Genomic DNA, 12,739 nt, shown 5'->3' on the forward strand with positions numbered 1-12,739 from the left:
AGCTAATGATATTCCAAGACTATTATTTCAGGAAAGCTCAATGAATGGCATGGCATGGATGATGAAAGTGGATCCCTCAAGATATCAAGGACAAAGGATTGGCTCAAGCTCAAAAGCTCAAGACTCTTCATTTTACATTTTAGTGATCCAAGATCACATTGAGTCTATAGGAAAAGCCAATACTATCAAGGAGGGATGAGGTGTTGCTTAATGAGCCTCTTGCTTCATGTGCTTAGTGATATGCTCCAAAACCCTCCACTACTTTCTCACATCCACATATGACCTAAACCTAAAGTGAAACTCGGCCCTACTAATTCTTTCTATCTGGCGCCACCGAGTTCAAATGTCATAGCCACTGCCACAAACCCTAGGCAAATCGGTCTCACCGATAGGGATCTCGGTCTCACTGCGATTGGATTGTAATCTCTCTGTTTCCCTTCGTAACGTTTCGGTCTAACCGAAGTGAGCGATCGGTCCCATCGAGATTACAATGTAAACCCTCTGTTTCCCTTTCGTAACTTTTCGGTCTCACCGAAAGAGCGAATCGGTCCCACCGAGTTTACCTGACCAACTCTCTGGTTAGCTAATTACCAAATTCTGTCTCACCGAGTTTGTGTAATCGGTCTCACCGAGATTATGTTATGCCCTAACCTAACCATATCGGTCCTACCGAGTTGCATGTCAGTCCCATCGAAAACCCTAACGGTCACTAGGTTTACTAAATCGGTCCGATCGAGTTTGATGATTCGGTCTCACCAAGTTTGGTAAATTGTGTGTAATGATTAGATTTTGTGTGAAGGCTATATATACCCCTCCACCTCCTCTTCATTTGTGAAGAGAGCCATCAGAACAAACCTACACTTCCAACTTACTAGTTCTGAGAGAGAACCATCTACTCATGTGTGGAGACCAAGATATTTCATTCCTACCATATGAATCTTGATCTCTAGCCTTCCCCAAGTTGCTTTCCACTGAAATATTCTTTCCACCAGATCCAAATCCTATGAGAGAGAGTTGAGTGTTGGGGAGACTATCATTTGAAGCACAAGAGCAAGGAGTTCATCATCAACGCACCATTTGTTACTTCTTGGAGAGTGGTGTCTCCTAGATTGGCTAGGTGTCACTTGGGAGCCTCCGACAAGATTGTGGAGTTGAACCAAGGAGTTTGTAAGGGCAAGGAGATCGCCTACTTTGTGAAGATCTACCGCTACTGAGGCATGTCCTTCGTGGGCGACGGCCATGGTGGGATAGACAAGGTTGCTTCTTTGTGGACCCTTCGTGGGTGGAGCCCTCCGTGGACTCGCGCAACCGTTACCCTTCGTGGGTTGAAGTCTCCGTCAATGTGGATGTACGATAGCACCACTTATCGGAACCACGACAAAAACATCCGTGTCTCCAATTGCGTTTGAATTCTCCAAACCCTTCCCTTTATATTCTTGCAAGTTGCATGCTTTATTTTCCGCTGCCTATATACTCTTTGCATGCTTGCTTGAATTGCTGAAGATTGCTTGACTTGTTCAAAGATAGCTAAAATCTGCCAAAGCCTAAAATTGGGAAAAGGTTAAGTTTTTAATTGGTCAAGTAGTCTAATCACCCCCCCCCCCTCTAGACATACTTCAAGGTCCTACAAGTGGTATCAGAGCTTTGGTCTCCATCTGCTTTGATTTCCATAGCTTTTGGTGGTCATAGCCTTGGTTTCACAACCTAGGAGAGTATGGCGTCTAGGGAGGGAAATTATCACCGTAGAGGTCCTTACTTTAATGGCACAAATTTTGCTAGTTGGAAGCATAAGATTAAAATGCATATTCTCGGACATAACCCCGCCGTTTGGGCTATTGTGTGTGTTGGTTTGCAAGGTGAATTCTTTGATGGGAGAGAGCCGAACCGTGAAGCTAATGCGGATGAATTGAAGATGCCGCAATACAACGCTCAAGCTTGCGATATCCTCTTCAACGGTTTATGCCCTGAAGAATTCAACAAAATCAGTCGTCTTGAGAATGCAAAGGAAATTTGGAATACTTTGATTGATATGCATGAAGGTACCGACTCCGTCAAGGAATTCAAGTTGGATGTGCTCCAAAGTCAGCTTGACAAGTTCAAAATGAAGGATGGTGAAGGTGTCGCTGAAATGTACTCTAGGCTTGCTCTTATCACAAATGAGATTGCCGGCTTAGGAAGTGAAGAGATGACCGACAGATTCATCATCAAGAAGATCCTAAGAGGATTGGATGGAAAATATGATACCTTGTGCACATTGATTCAAATGATGCCCAATTACAAGAATCTCAAGCCAACAGAAGTCATTGGTAGAATCGTTGCTCATGAGATGTCACTCAAGGATAAAGAGGAACTTCACAACAAGTCAAGTGGTGCTTACAAAGCCTCATGTGAAGCCCCCACATCATCAAGTGAGAAACAAACCTTCAATGAAGAATTGAGCTTAATGGTGAAGAATTTCAACAAATTCTACAAAAGTAGAAGCAAAGAAAGAAGCTCTAAGTCAAGGTCCTACAATGACAAAAGATCTTCTAGTCGAGAGTGCAATTGCTACAATTGTGGGAGACACGGACACTATTCCAATGAGTGTACGACATCCTACAAAAGAAGAGAAGATTATCCTAAGAGAAGAAGTAGAAGAGAAGAATTACCACCAAGAGAGAGAAGGAGTAGAGATGATCGTTATGAACGAATACCCTCCCGGAGAAGCAAGGATTCGGAAAGGAAGGACAAGTCATCAAAGAGCTACACAAAACGAACACATCAAGCTCATGTTGGTGAATGGGTATCCGGCTCCGACTCCGACAATCACTCCGAGAGAAGCTATCACTCTGACTCCGAACATACTCAAGATGAAGGTGTTGCCGGTCTAGCACTTGTGTCGACCAACTCCTACGACATATTTGACCCGCCAAATGAAGGAATTGGAAGATGCTTCATGGCCAAAGGTCCAAAGGTAACACATCCCGAGTATGTTGATTTCAATAGTGATGAAGATGACTTGCTAGGTGATGATGATTTACTTATTGACAACTCTAGTGATGAATACTATGATGAAACATCAATTAATCATGCTAAACAAGATAAAACGAATGACAATGATAAGGAGAAGATTGAGTTTTTAACTAAAGAACTAAACACTCTTAAGTTAGCTCATGAAACTATCTTCCAAAATCATCGAGAACTTTTAAGGGCTCATGACAAGTTACGCTTTGAAAACCTCAATCTTGAGAAAGAGCATGAGTTCTTAAAAGCAATCAATGATGATCTCTGTAAGAAAAGTTCTTCTTATATTGCCAAGCGTTTACTCTTATCTACTTACATGCCTCAAGTCAAGTCTAGTAACAAGAACAAGAAAGATTCTTCCTCTAGTAGTAGAAATAACAATGCTAAATCCAATATTGTTGCTTCTAGTAGTTCTCTTGATTCCACTAATGATTCTCTTAGCCAAGTTAGACTTGAGCAAGAAAATAGCTTATTGAAGGGAATTATAGAGAAAGGTGTGTACAAGAGCCTTGCCGGGAGTAAGCAATTCGAGGAAATTGTACGCAAGCAAGGAAGGCACCGGAATAATCAAGGTGTTGGTTTTGAACGAAAGTTCAATGCCAATGGAGTTGAGTGGGAAGAAGATCAATACCCCAAGACTAAGTTTGTTCCTCAACAAGTGAAGTATGATCCTACTTCCTTCAAGGGAACACAAGCACAAGATGATCTTCCACCACAAGACCACAAGAACAAAGGCAAGGACAAGCTTCAAGAGGAGATTGATGCATTTTAAGAAGAACCCAAGGCCTTGGTCAAGTGGGTTCCCAAGACTACGTCAAGTTCTACTTCATCAAGCACAACTACTACACCAAGGATTCCCATCAAGATGATGTGGATCCCGAAGAAGAAGAACTAGAGAGTTCTCGAGGGTTTCTCCGCCAACATTCTTCACTCATATCATTATGGCAAGGACAAGTGCAATCAACTTCCACATCTTGCACTAGTTCAAGGAGTCACAAACCCTCATGTTGGTAAGGCAAGGGACAAGGTAACCTAATGTTTTCATGGACATCATTTTGTGTGTGCATCACTCTATGTCTGTGGATATTCTTGTTTGTTCCTTGTGGGACTAACCCGTGTAGGTATTGAAAGTGCAACTCACTCCAAAGGATTGCTCCAAAAGATCTACATTAACATTGAGCATCCACATCTTCAACACCTACATGAAGTCATCATCGACAAAACCCAAGGTTAGTTTATCCCTCTAAGGGGGGATCTCACATCTAGGGGGAGCTTAACTCTAAGAATTGAGTCAAAGCAACTCTAATGATGTGAACACATAAATGCTTTATGCAAAAGTGGTAACCCCACTTCAGCTTAAACGATGAGTATGACCTATGATCAAATGTTCTCATTTGACTCCTAAGTCAATATACTCATATATAGATGACCTAGTCATCCCCAATTGTTTGATAGATGCTAGAATTGGTTGTGCATGCTTTGTCACATATTTCATTTGTCATTTTATTGTGTGAGCATGCTGGATGCATATTTTACTCATTCGAGGACATCCACTTGTTGTTTTGATTGATTGGCTTCTTTTTCTTTGGCCAAGTGGATGGACAAGAATGCCTAAGAACCTTCTCTAGCTATCTATGCTTTTCTCGTCTCAAACTCTATTCATGCTACATCACAAAATTTGATCAAGTCAGATTCGAACCACTCTGTGTGAGGAGCACTCGGAGTCCCCGATTCATCATATACTTAAACTTCCAAAACTTCTTTGTGATTTTCGGTCTGACCGATTCCTCCATTTCGGTCCTACCGAGATCACTAAGTCGATCTAGGTTTTCAATCTCGGTGCAACCGGTTTGAACTTTTCGGTCACATTGAGTTGCTGTAACTGTATACAGTTATGCATCTCGGTGCCACCGAGTTGTTCCACTCAGTCACACTGACAGTGTCGGGCTATATATTCACATGGGCAAATTTTGGAAAACTTTCTCCGAAACACCTCGCCCACGCATAGCTCGCACTGCCTACTAGGTCTACGGATCGTCGACTTTGTCGCCAGCCGCCTCCTGTCGCTGGTCTCCACCGTTGCCGTCATAGCGAGTTCATCGCCAAGCTAGGGTATGGACTCGATCACAATGCTATCCTCATTTGATTCCTAGCACATTGTGTTCATTATAATTCTTGCCACGATTGAAACACTCCTATCTAGTCAATACAATCCTTAGAATAGATGGGATTTGAAAATTTAGGGTTAGGTTTCCGCCGAAACCATCTCGGACCCACCGAGTTGAAAAACTCGGTCCCACCGATTTGGCTAACGCCATTGCACTAGTAAGTCTCAGTCTGACCGAGAATTACAAATTGTTGTGACCGATTTTAGAACTTTGTGAAACCCTAGCAGTCTCGGTGCCACCGAACTGTAACTCGGTCCTACCGAGTTCACCAGTTTAGGTTCCAAAACTGTTTCGGTATCACCGAGTTTGAAAATCGGTTGATCCGAAATGCTTTCTGTGGAAAACTAAAACTGAGTTTTTTGAATCATTCTTTTGCAAAAAGCTCTGCATTTTGTGATGCTCATCCACTCTACCTCATCTATAACCATTCACAGGGTCAGCAGTCAGAGTTTGCAGCATGTCAGACCAAAGTGATAGTCAGAACAAGTCAGAAGAGCAGATTCACATGAGTGAGGGCACTAGTCCCTCAAGTTCTTCAAATGATGGCAGCAGGAGCACCCCAATTAATCTGCCTAAAGCTGCCACCAGGACAAGGAAGAAGAGAACCTCAGAATCTGAGGATGAGGATTATATGGCAGAAGAAGATGAGGCTACTACCAAGAAGGTAGTGCTCAAAAAGGAGTATGGCTCAGCAAAGACCACAGAGCCTGGACTTAATAGGAAGGTTCATGTCAAGATGACACCTATGCTGAAGGTCAGAGGATCAACACAAGTACCTGAAAAGCCTGATCCCAAAGAGCCAGCTGCAGAAGGAAAGAAAAGGAAGGAAAGGGTCAAACAGACCATGTATAGAGTTGTTGGTCAACCTTCCATGATGGAAGAGGAAGAAGAGGTTGTTGCACCAGCACCCAAGGCATAAAAGCTAATGGGTGATGCTATAAAGTCAGGGGCTGCAACATCAAAGCCCAAAGAAGCACCCAAAGCTGCCCCCAAGCCCAAGATTGCACCAAAGAGCAATACCAGGAGTGTACCAGCAGCTGAGAAGAACAAGGCCCCAGTGCCTAAAGTTGATGCTGAGGAATATGAAGAAGGGCATATCTTAAGGAAGCTCAAACCCAAGATTCCAGACCACAATGATGCTCATCATGTGGCTGAGAACATGAAGATAAGGAGAGACTCAGGGTTGAGGCTATGGAGAATGACAGATCCATATGCCACCAGGAGAAGGACTGCTGTTGATTACAGGTTCCATACAAAGGAACAGCAGGACTTCTATGAGACAATCTTGTTGGACAAGAAGCCCATAGTGTGTGATATGAGGCGGGTCGACTGGTCCTACATGAAAGAAAATGAGGAACACTATCCTGGAGTGCAAGACAGTTTCATTGCATGTGGAGTTGCAGATTTTGTTGGGAAGAAGCTCACCAACTGGAATGATGAGCTCATTATGCAATTCTACTCCACAGCACATTTCTATCCAGATGGGAGGATAGTTTGGATGTCTGAAGGTACAAGGTACCAGTCAACCATTGAGGAATGGGCCAATCTGATCAATGCCCCAAAGGAGAGTGAAGATGACTTGGATATCCATGCCAAGAAGAAAATGGATCACAACTCAATGTCACAGATGTACAAGGGGATCCCTGATGATGCACTTGAGACTTTCAAGTTTGGATCAGTTCATTTTCTTCGGTCAGGGCTGCCAACGATCAACTAGATCCTAAGGCACACTCTTTTGCCCAAGTCAGGTGACCACAACATGATTAGAGGGCATGCTATAAACTTGCTACATATATTTGATGTTCCACAGAAATTCAAGGTCATGAGCCTCATAGTTGAAACTATCAAGAGGATAGCAGCAGACCAAAAGAGGAGTTGTGGATATGCCCCAAAGATTCAGGAGTTGATTAACTCAAAGATGGGCACAAGAAAATATCTGTTGGATAAGGAACACTTTGCTCTCTATCCAGACTTTGAGGACAATCAAGATGTAATGAATGAGAATGAACCATCATCAGTGCAAGCTCAAGATAAGAAGGAGAAAGCAAGGAAAGAGAAGGCTGCCAAGATGTCAACTCAAGAGGAGGCATCTGAGTACTTTTTGAAGAACAAGCAGGACCAGCTTGGTTACTTGATAGCATCAACTCTGCGGATTGAGAAGGGGTTGGCGACCATAACTCAAAACCAGGAGAACCTGGAAAGAATCATGGAACAAAAATTCTATGATCTAGATGTCAAAGTAACTGAGATTCAGTCAGTTGTGGAGCAGCTTCAGGATGACATGCAGGAGAGGAAGGGCAAGACAACCACTGATGCATTTGCCAGAGTGCCTAGAGCTCAGAGGTCAGCTGCAGTGCCTGTGACAGACACTAGAGCCACATCATATGCACCAGCTACAGCTCCTACAGCTCCAGTGCAACCAGCTCCAGCACCAACTCCTCCAGCTCCATCCACATCAACTGAAGTCTTTGTCCAAGGAGCCATCTCTACGCCACCAGCAGAAGACCAAGCCTGAGAGACGATATAGTCCTATGCATTTTCTAGGAACTTTTTGGTAACTTGTTGCCAAAGGGGGAGAAAAATGTATAGATCATAGGCTTCGAGAGAGAGATTTGCTGCTTTTGTTCTCTCTTGTCTTCTCGGTTAAACTTTGTTTGCTTTTGATTGCTTGAGATACTATGCAATTACCTGTGAGACATTGATGATCATGTGTTTGATCATAAGCTACACTTATGCCTGTTTGATGATATTATCTTACCTATCCTTATATGATCATTCACTTTGCTTGGTGATGAGTGCATGTATTCAATCTTTATTATTTTGAGCGCTCCACCAAGATGTATGTGACATGGAAGAGTAACCCATGAGCCTAATTCCTTGTGCATTTGCAGTCCAAAGCAAATCTTGAAATATGCACAAATTTAGGGGGAGCTCTTGCTTATCACATACTTCTCAAAGCGACGATGTTTTTCAATCTTATTATCATTTGTCGAAGCTTTGATCTATATGTTGTCATCAATTACCAAAAAGGGGGAGATTGAAAGTGCAACTATCACTAGGTGGTTTTGGTAATTCATAACAACATATATCCCTCAAGATATCAAGGACAAAGGATTGGCTCAAGCTCAAAAGCTCAAGACTCTTCATTTTACATTTTAGTGATCCAAGATCACATTGAGTTTATAGGAAAAGCCAATACTATCAAGGAGGGATGAGGTGTTGCTTAATGAGCCTCTTGCTTCATGTGCTTAGTGATATGCTCCAAAACCCTCCACTACTTTCTCACATCCACATATGACCTAAACCTAAAGTTAAACTCGGCCCTACCGATTCTTTCTATCCGGCGCCACCGAGTTCAAATGTCATAGCCACTGCCACAAACCCTAGGCAAATCGGTCTCACCGATAGGGATCTCGGTCTCACCGAGATGGGATTGTAATCTCTCTGTTTCCCTTCGTAACATTTTGGACTAACCAAAGTGAGCGATCGGTCCCACCGAGATTGGAATGTAAACTCTCTGTTTCCCTTTCGTAACTTTTCGGTCTCACCGAAAGAGCGAATCGGTCCCACCGAGTTTACCTGACCAACACTCTGGTTAGCTAATTACCAAATTCGGTCTCACCGAGTTTGTGTAATCGGTCTCACCGAGATTACTTCAAGGTCCTACACATACTTCAAGGTCCTACACATTCACTGCAGCCCACGGCCCCGGCGGGCCGCCACGCTACCACCCCCAAGTTGGCACTTCGAGCAAGACTGCATGGCACGTGGGGCACTACAATGAGGCATTCGGGGCGGCGGCCCTGGAAGCTTATGTGCCCCACATGGTGGATCAAGGGCGCGCACTGGAGGAATACTATGGCTCGTTCCTTGGCCCAGGCTAGGGGGAAGAGACGCCCTCGGGCCTCGGAGTCTCCGGAGAGCCGCCCTCGGGCCTCGGGGGCTCCCGCCCACGCCCAGTGGCAGCACTTAGCTCCGTGCCGGTGAGAAGACGTCAAACACTAGAGTAGGTGCCGGACGTAGCTTTTTTTGCTTTTTTGCCTTTCTCTTGGTTGACGAGTTTCCTCGTTTTGAATTTAAGCTGGATTTGAGCTTGAGACTTGTGTGTGTTCGGGGAAGGGGTGTTTAGTCTCGTTCAAGCAATCTCTCGTGCTCTGGTTTCGGCTTTGCGTCCAAAGTTAGCGTCAGCTGCCTCCCCTCACGAGCCCCTCACGAGCCGGGCCGGGCCGAGCATAGCTACGATCCGGACCACTATCGCCACACCCTCTCAGGAGGTTCTCACCGCAGGATCAACGGGTTCGCTCAGAAGACACTTGGGGCATTGCGACCCCCGCAGGATCGCTCGGGAATCGCCCGGGTCAAAGGTAAACAAGTCAACCGTCCCATCCTAGGGCCAATGACTCAGCATAAGCGTGCATGCGGTGTTATGTCTACAAGGACGCCAACCACAAACCTTTACACGAGGGGCTCCCCCTCCCAAAATGCTCTTACAACCTTCATGGCCAAGCCCGACTATTTTCGCGCAGGGTAAACAGGAGAGGAGACATGCGATCAATCAGACAAATCCCCCAATGCATCTTCAGGGGCACCTCCGGAGTCGTCACTGGCGTCACTGGCATCACCATCACCCACGCCGACGCTGTCATCGGCATTCGGATCGTTCACCACACTGCCTTCATCGGCAGCCACGACCACGCCGTTGTCATCAGTGGTGAAGGCCCTAACAAGGGGGTCCACGTTGTCTTCCACCCATTGCGCCAGGTCGCCCCGGATGGCCACAGGCACCAGTGCGATGGCGGCATCAAAATCAAAGTGGGGGTCCCTGTCCTGAAGATAACTCGAGACGCGAGAGTAAGCACGTCGAAGTAGGACTCAGCTCCTCTCCTCAACAAGCCCGTCAGCCCTGTCAGAGCGGGTCTCCAGCTGCGTCACCATGTTTGTGAAGAACCGGCGATTGCCAGCATAGTTGACCATGCGAGGCTCCGCGACGGTCGCCTCGCAGATGTTGCCCAGGGCAGCGTTGGCCCTTTCCCCGAGCCTTCGGAGCATGGGGCCATGCTCGTGCTCCAAAGTCTACCGCTGGCAGATCTCATCCTCGTTCTGACGCGTAATGGCTTCGGGGCCATCAACCCTCTTTTGGAGGAGGAGCACCTCGACGCGGGAAGAAGCCATCTCCGTCTGTGCTGCGCCAAGGGCGGCCCCGGAGGCGTCCGCACGCCGCGTCACTTCATTCAACTTGGCCTAAGGGCGGTGGTCCTGCCCTCCGCTTCGGCCCTGATCAGCTCCAACCTTCCTCTGTACTCGCGCTCAAGATTTGAGCCAGCCTCCGCCACACGACGGTCAACCTCCTCTTGGACTTGGGCTTCCCGCGCGTCGACTTCATCCTCCGCCTGGGCCACCAGGCGCTCCCTCGTCTCCAACCGCTCGAGGTCAAGATTGCGCTCGGCGGCCTCCAACGTCAGCGCCTCCTCACGCCTCCGGAGCTCCGCCTCGTCATTGGGTGACCCCTTCAACGACACGAGGGCCGCCTGGCGCAGCTCCACTTGCTGCTCTAGAGAGTTGCTCTAGGCTTGGAGCTCCCACGCGTGCTCCTCTGCAGCCTAGCACCGTCGGTCTGCCTCCCGAACTTCCTCAGCGGCTTGGGAGCAGGCCTCCCGCGAGGCCGCCAGCAATGCCTCAGCCTTCACGTTCTCAAGGTCACGCTGGAGGCGTGCAAGGCTGACGGCCACCTTCAGCTTGCGCCTCTTGTCAGTGAGGCGCAGGCCTTCGGCCTCAAGGCGTGCATCCTCGCCAGCAAGCTCCACCCCGAGCTGGTCCACCGCGTCCGCCGCCCTTTGAAGGAACTCCCGGCGAAGGGTGCTGCGCTCCCAGGCCGCCTAAGCACGTCTTCTGCGTCGTCCTCCACCCCTGGCACATCGGAGGGCCATGGGTCGGCACGCCCCCTCTGGGCAGGGGGTTGGGGGCTAGCGCCCTCGTGATGGCCGGGCATGCCCCGCCAGGGACCCGACCTGGTGTTGGTTCGTCCCCCAAGGAAGAATTCAAGATCGACCTCAGCCAGTCATCGTCCACAACCAAGGGAGGAGCTCGGGGCAGGCTGGCTATGCCCCAGGAGAGCTTGTGAAGGGGGGGCATGAGGCGCGCAGGATTAGGATGCTCCGCTGGACGGCTCACTTCTCTGACCCGCACCACGGCAAGGGCGGTACTCGAGCTCGGGGTGCTCAAAATCGGTGGAGAGGGCGAAGCTTGAGGGGATGGATCTTCAGCCGCCTCCATGAACTCGGCCAGAAGGGCCCTGAAAGGCGATGATCAGCTGAAGCAACGGGAAAGTAAGGGACCAAGAAAGGAGAAGACTTACTCATCAATGGCAAAGTACTTCCTGTGCTTCAATAGGCGGCAGGGGTAATCATCACCACCCCAAGGCTTCCTTTCTCTTTTGAAGGGCCTCGAAGTCTATGCAGAAGCGGCCTAGGCGCTCGGCGCAAGGGTCTGTCTGCGGCGAGGAGGAGGCACCAAGGTGATCGGCGCCGGAGGCATCGGCCTGGAGCACACTGCCAGGCGCCGCCTCGTGGAGGATGGCCGGGGCCTCGGGAGCCTCGGCCAGAGGAGCTGCAGGTCGCAACTCCATGCCTGAAGCTGCTCCAGGGCAAGCTTCAGGAGATGCCACCTCAGGAGTTCCATGCAGCGTCATTATCTCGACAGCAGCCCCATCGGCCCCCGGCGGCCCTCGCCTCCCGGCTCCACCACTTGAGGAAGGACCGATGCGGGCAACCAGGAGGGCAACCATAGCAACTGGGTTCTCACGAGGCCCTGTGAGGCCGGCTGGGCGCGACCCCCATTCATCAAAGTCTGGCATCTGCTTCACAAAGTCGGCCCTGCCCGAGCAAAGATACAATAGTGCAGCCCCTTGCCGAAGGCTGCCTGGGTAAGGATCGCCAGTCAAAATCATAAGGACCTTCCTCAGCACTTCGGGCACAGATCTTCCTTCTGGAGCCTCATACGGTCTTCACGCCCCGCAAAGGCCCACATCCGGCAGGAATGACGCTGGAGATGGGCGATGCGGCTCTGAAGGAACTCCTTCACCACCTTGGGCGCCGTCACATCGAGCGCTCTCAAGTTCCCAAAGCGATGCCAGACGAAGGCGAGCCGGGGGCTCGTGAGCATCTCATGGCCCCAGCCCGAGTTGGGGACAGCGCGAGAGGTTGGGTGCGAGAGCAGGGGCTAGGCACTCCGACATCCACATACAGCCACCGCTCTCGGAACCCAGCCGCATGAGGAGGAAGTCTGAAATCGATCCCCAAAGCAGCCACCTCTGGCACGGCAAGGAAGCTCACGCACCCCGAGCACTGAGTGGGGTCGCTCAAGCGCAAAGAGAAGAAGTGGCACAGAAGGGAGCGGAGGTCGAGGTCATCGCTCCGGGCAAGGTCTACATGAGCCGGGGCTGGGGCGAGATCGCCCGGATCTGTCGATCGGAGGGGGCCCTCGTAATTCACCTTGAATACGATGGCGCCTCCTTAATGCTCTTCAAGGTCTTCGGCGAGGAAGGACGTTGGCTGGAATGTTGCCCCGAG

This window comes from Triticum dicoccoides, chromosome 2B (assembly GCF_002162155.2).
Source record: "Triticum dicoccoides isolate Atlit2015 ecotype Zavitan chromosome 2B, WEW_v2.0, whole genome shotgun sequence".
Classification (NCBI taxonomy): Eukaryota; Viridiplantae; Streptophyta; class Magnoliopsida; order Poales; family Poaceae; genus Triticum; species Triticum dicoccoides.